Here is a 5,550-nt window from a genome sequence, read left to right on the forward strand (position 1 = left end):
TTTCCCCTGAGTTCAAACTTCTAGCATCTTTGAATGAATAGCAACTTCTTAGACAGCAGCTGGGCTCAACGTGTTTAAACCTTCGCACAATCCTCTTCCCTTGTGAGGAAGGATCTATCACTTTCTGAACGTTCATCATCTTTTGCCCCCGTGTTGTCAGCAGGAAAAGCTATCAAGGTTGTTTTAAAAGCCATCTTTGCTTCTAGTTCCAGCCACTCAGACGTATTTTGAATCATTTATAAAATCCACTTTAACCAAGTTGTTGACAAAAAATTAAGTAAGATGACTCCTGTGGGATACTGCTTGACAAGTGTCCTTAAGTTGACAATCCTACAGAGATATGTCACTTGATTTTTCAAAACCTGTTTTCCATATCTAACACATGAGGATGATTTTCTCCTCTCTATATCGCATAAATCTTGAGATGCTTACAGCTGTGCACAGGAAAGACAGACTATAAATATACTTAAGATATTATTTATAAAGTCAAAATATTTTTGTTGCTTATTTCATAGGTCAGATTCAAGCAATGCCCCCGTGTATTGATAGATTTATGTAATCTAGCTTCTTCAAGGAGGTTATTCAAAGACAGATTTTCTTTTTCAGAGTGCTGTAGTTAAGGCACAGAGTTTTGGCTAGGAAGGAAACCTTCTCGACCAGAATGTTGTGGCACAAGGTCAAGGACTTTGTCTCCTTGGTCACAGTATCCTCCACGTCTAGATGGCGTCTGGCTCATAGTAAATGCTCAATAAGTAATGGTTGGAAGGTGAGAAAGAAGAAATGGAGGAGCAGAGGGACAGATGTGGTAGGGGAGTGAAGAGGAAGAAGGACTTTTGGAAAAACCAGCTCCTTTTTTAGGAGCTCTTAGACACAAAACAGGAGACGGGTTGAAAATGGTACTTGCCATGGGAGAAGATACCAAGTCGAGTAATCACCTAAAGAGACAGTTCTTAGTGCCCGGGGCTGTGGGCAAGCTCCTGCATGGCACGGCAAGAACCATGTCTGCCTGATCTATGTGCCTCAGTTTTCTTTTTCATTGCTGCTGAATTGATGTTTGTCAAGTTGTGTTATTGAATTGAGGTGGCGAATCTAACTGTGAGGAAAGGACACTGTTATACCACCTTTAGAAAAAGACCGATGTCAGGGAACCAAGTTTTCTATATCAAGTGTGACATGTCTCAAAGTTGTTTACTGTGTTTCCACCTCCCCCTGCCCCCAGAACAAATGATAATATTTTAAGGAAAAAACCAAACCCATGGGATCATTTAATTTTAATTTGCCTACATTGGTTCTGTGACCTTTTCCCCAACTCAGGCATTAAGTGTATGTGAAGATGTTAAGAACCCATATACTGAAACATGGTTTGATCTAGTCCTGGGTGGAGCGCGGTATGCAGCGTGTCACAGTCTCTGTTTCAGTTTATAAATGCTTCCATGCACAGCTCATCTACCCCTCCACCAATTATGTGAAGTCAATTGGGATTATTATTCCTAGGAGAAAATCTGAGGGTCAAAAAGGTTAAATATATTTCCTAAGGCTCACAAATTTGAATGCGTATAGGGCCAGGCAGGTAAGGTAAATGTGTGCAACTGATTTTTAAAGTAAATGTGTGAAGCTGGCTGCAAAACATCCGAGTTTTGTTGGGGAACTGGAAAGTGTAAGCTTTGTCTGGATACATTCAAATTCAGATTTTTAAACATTTGTTTTTGATTGTGGTTACATACATATAACACAAAACTTACCATCTTTACCGTTTTAAAGTATACAGTTCAGTGGTATTAAATACATTTACATTGTTGCGCAAACATCTCCACCATCCATCCCCAGAACTCTTTTCATCTTGAAAAATTGAAACTCTGTACCCATTAAATAATCATTCACCCTTCCTTCCTCTCCCTAGCACCTGTCAACCACTATTCTAGTTTCTGTTTCTATGAACTTGACTACTCTAGATACCTAATGTAAGTAGAATCATATAGTATTTGTCTTTTTGTGTCTGGCTTATTTCTATTAGCATAATGTCCTCAAGTTTCATCCAAGTTGTAGCATATGTCAGAATTTCCTTCCTTTTAAAGGGTGAATAATATTCCATTGTATTTATCCATTCATCCATTGATGGACACTTGGGTTTCTTTCACCTTTGGCTATCGTGAATAATGTTGCTATGAACAGGAGTGTACAAATATCTCCTTGAGACTCTGCTTTCAGTCCTTTTGGGTATATACCCAGAAGTGGAATTGCTGGATCATATAGTAATTCTATGTTTAATTTTTTGAGGAACCATCATACTGTTTTCCACAGTAGCCACACCATTTCATATTTCCACCAACAGTGCACAAGGATTCCCTTTTCACCATATTCTCACCAACACTTGTTATTTTCTGTTTTTATTTTTGATAGTAGCTGTCCTACTGGGTGTGAGGTGGTATCTCGTTGTGGTTTTGATTGGCATTTCCCTAATGATTAGTGATGCTGAGCGTTTTTTCAGGTGCTCATTGGCCATTTGTATATATTCTTTAGAGAAATGTCTGTTCAAGTCCTTTGAATTCCCATTTTTAAAGCATGGAGCACATTAATCTTTAAGCCAGATTTTTTCTGTAAGTTTCTGGCTTATGACCCCTAATCATACCCTAAGTGACAGAGCCAGGAAATGGGGGAGGCAGCCCTTGAACAGCCTTCATTTGACATGTGCTCACTTTGTTCCACCATCTTAGCCCAACCTGTTCCCTTTGGGATTGGTGACACTTTTTACTTTTCTTCATTTAAATAATTTTTTGTGGATTTATTTTTGAATTTGTAATACATGCATATGGTACAAAATTCAAAAGGCACAAAGGATACCAGTGTAAAATAATTTCCTTTCCTCTCCTGAACCCCAGTCACCCAGCACTCCTATGTAGAGGCTACCATTGTCACTAATGTTTTGTGCATCCTTCCATTTACCACAAAATATGTAGGGTTGTTTCACTCAGATACTATTTCTTTTCCTTAACAATGTATCTTGGAGAATGTTTTGTCTTAGCACTGTCTTATTCTTTTTAATGACTGCATAATATTCTATTTATGGATATGCCATCTTTTATTTAATTGGTCCCCTGTTGTTGGATCTTCAGGTTGTTTCCAATAGTTTGCTCTAACAAACAGCACTGCATTGCCTGTTAATGGCATTATTTTTGATTAAACCAAACAGGTGGACAGTTGGCCATAACTTAGCTATGAAACATAGTCAAATTAACTGACCTACTCATGTTTTAGATTCAAACTGTAGCATTAATAGTACCAACATTTCACAGGACTCCCATAGCCAAGGATACTTCTTCCTAAACCTTCTCCCTATAACCAGATAGTTTCAAAAAAAAAGAAAAAAAAAAAAAAAAGGACCAAAGTAGATACTTTAATACTTATGTACAAGACAAAATATTATATAATATACCCTATACATTGTCTGAAAACTACAGCCTAACAGTAATTCCTCATAGATCTAATATCACTAGGAAATAAATGTTAGTGCCACAAGGGCAAGATTCCAAGTAAGCAAAAGTTTCCTGATAACGCATAAATTTTAGGGCTGGAAATTTTTGCACTGAAATAATTTTGAATGGAAATCTTCATGTAATTCCCTGCTTTATCAAATATAATACAGGGAACATTGGCTATCCTTATCTCGTATACTCAGCGTTGTGGTTTTGAGCCTCCGTTCTTGCAGTGTGGTGATTCTTACTGGATGAACCATGGCCTGGGTGCCCTGATGCGAAATGGTCCCCATTTCCTCCAGGAAAGGGCCTCTGTCAGCTGAAGACTGATTGGTGCTCCTCTAGCGCCCTCTAGTGTCCTGTGCTCACCTGGCCTATCACTTAAACACTGCGGAACTTGCTTCCTTGCCTCTCTCCCCCACCACACTGTAAGCTCTGTGAGGGCAAGGATGATGTTCTTATCACTTTTATGTACCTAGCTCCCAACAATAGTGCCTAGCCTACAATAGCCACCCATAAATATTTGTTGAGTGAATGAATTATTGAATAAATGAATGAAGGAGTGAGTGAATAGATTCCTGTATTCCTTTTTTGAATTCTCCTCTCTGCTTCTTATAGTTTTAATTTTGTCTTCTTTTGCACTTTGCTCTCTATACATTAAGCCTGTTGGCCTTTGGCCACTGTCCCTTCCAACTCTCTGTAACCTGGGAAACCCAATGGGCTAAGCATGTGATTGGGTTTAAAAACGAGTGAGGAATGGAGAGCTCTCCATGATTCAACTTCATAGCTTTAGTGCACAGTCTTTCTGACAGGTGTATTGGGAATTCAAAGACATATTTTGTTTTCCTTCTGGTTCTTGGCTTCTGCATAGAGTTGTCAGTCAGCTGACTGCTAGGTTGGAAAGTTATTGCTGTTTTCTAAGTCTACAAAAATTCATTCAGAGTCAAGTTATGGGGTCAACACAGTACTGGGAAGTATTTTGCTCTGACGAAATATGCATCATCAAGCTTGTACGTGGTGAGAGCTTAATATGTATTTGCTGACTGATAAAGGAAAATGTAGAGTATGGTCCTGCTGCCCTCAATAATAACAGCTAACGTATGGAGCACTTAGTCAATGCCAGGCACTTAACTCAAATTATCTCATTTAATTCTCATAAAAAATCCAATGAGATGGGAACTATTATGATCTCCATTTTATAGAGGAGGAAATTGAGGTTTAGAGAGATTAAGAGACTTTTCCAAAGTGATATAAAGTTGTGAGCTTAGCTAACACCCAGATCTGTCTGATACTGGAGACCACACTCATAACTGCTCTGCTCCATTGACCCAAGAGATTTTCAGTTTCATCAGACAAGCAAGATAAACACACAGAAACCACTAAGACTTCTTAAAACACTCTTGCTCATGACCTGACCCCTGGTACCTCTCTCTCTACCACTCTTCCTTGTGCAAACTACTCTCCAGCAACTCTGGGTTCCTTGCTGTTCCTGCAGTATGCTGAGCACATTCTTGCCCCAGGGCCTTTTCACTTGCTGTTCCCTTTGCCTGGAACACTCTTCCCCCAGGTGTATCCACGGCTCTCTCCCTCATTTCATTCAGTTTTGCACTTAAATGTTACTTCCTCAGAGAGACCTTTCCTGACCACCATATCTAAAATAGCATCCCTTGACGTTCTATCTGGACTTGCCCTGCTTTATTTTCTTTATTTTACCATTACCTAACATGATATTATCTTTATATAGATTTATTTTTTATTTTCTGTGTCTCTCACTAGATAGTAGACTCCATGAAGCCAGGGACCTCCAGCAACTAGATCAGTGCCTGGCACATAGTCGCACTCAATATATACCTGTTGAATGAATGAATTACTTTGTTACATGTCAGAGTTCTTAATAAAATTGACAAGTATTGAACAGCAATTCTGTGCCAGACATTTTGTCAGATGTTTTTATATTATAGTATCTCATCTATTACTTTGCCACATCCCCATGAGAGAGGTATATTATTTTCTTCTTCTTTTATAGACATAGATAAGGAAACCGAAGTTCAGAGAGGTTGAATAACGTCCACCTGGG

Source organism: Ceratotherium simum, chromosome 1, assembly GCF_057802395.1.
Source record: "Ceratotherium simum simum isolate JZ-2026a chromosome 1, ASM5780239v1, whole genome shotgun sequence".
Classification (NCBI taxonomy): Eukaryota; Metazoa; Chordata; class Mammalia; order Perissodactyla; family Rhinocerotidae; genus Ceratotherium; species Ceratotherium simum.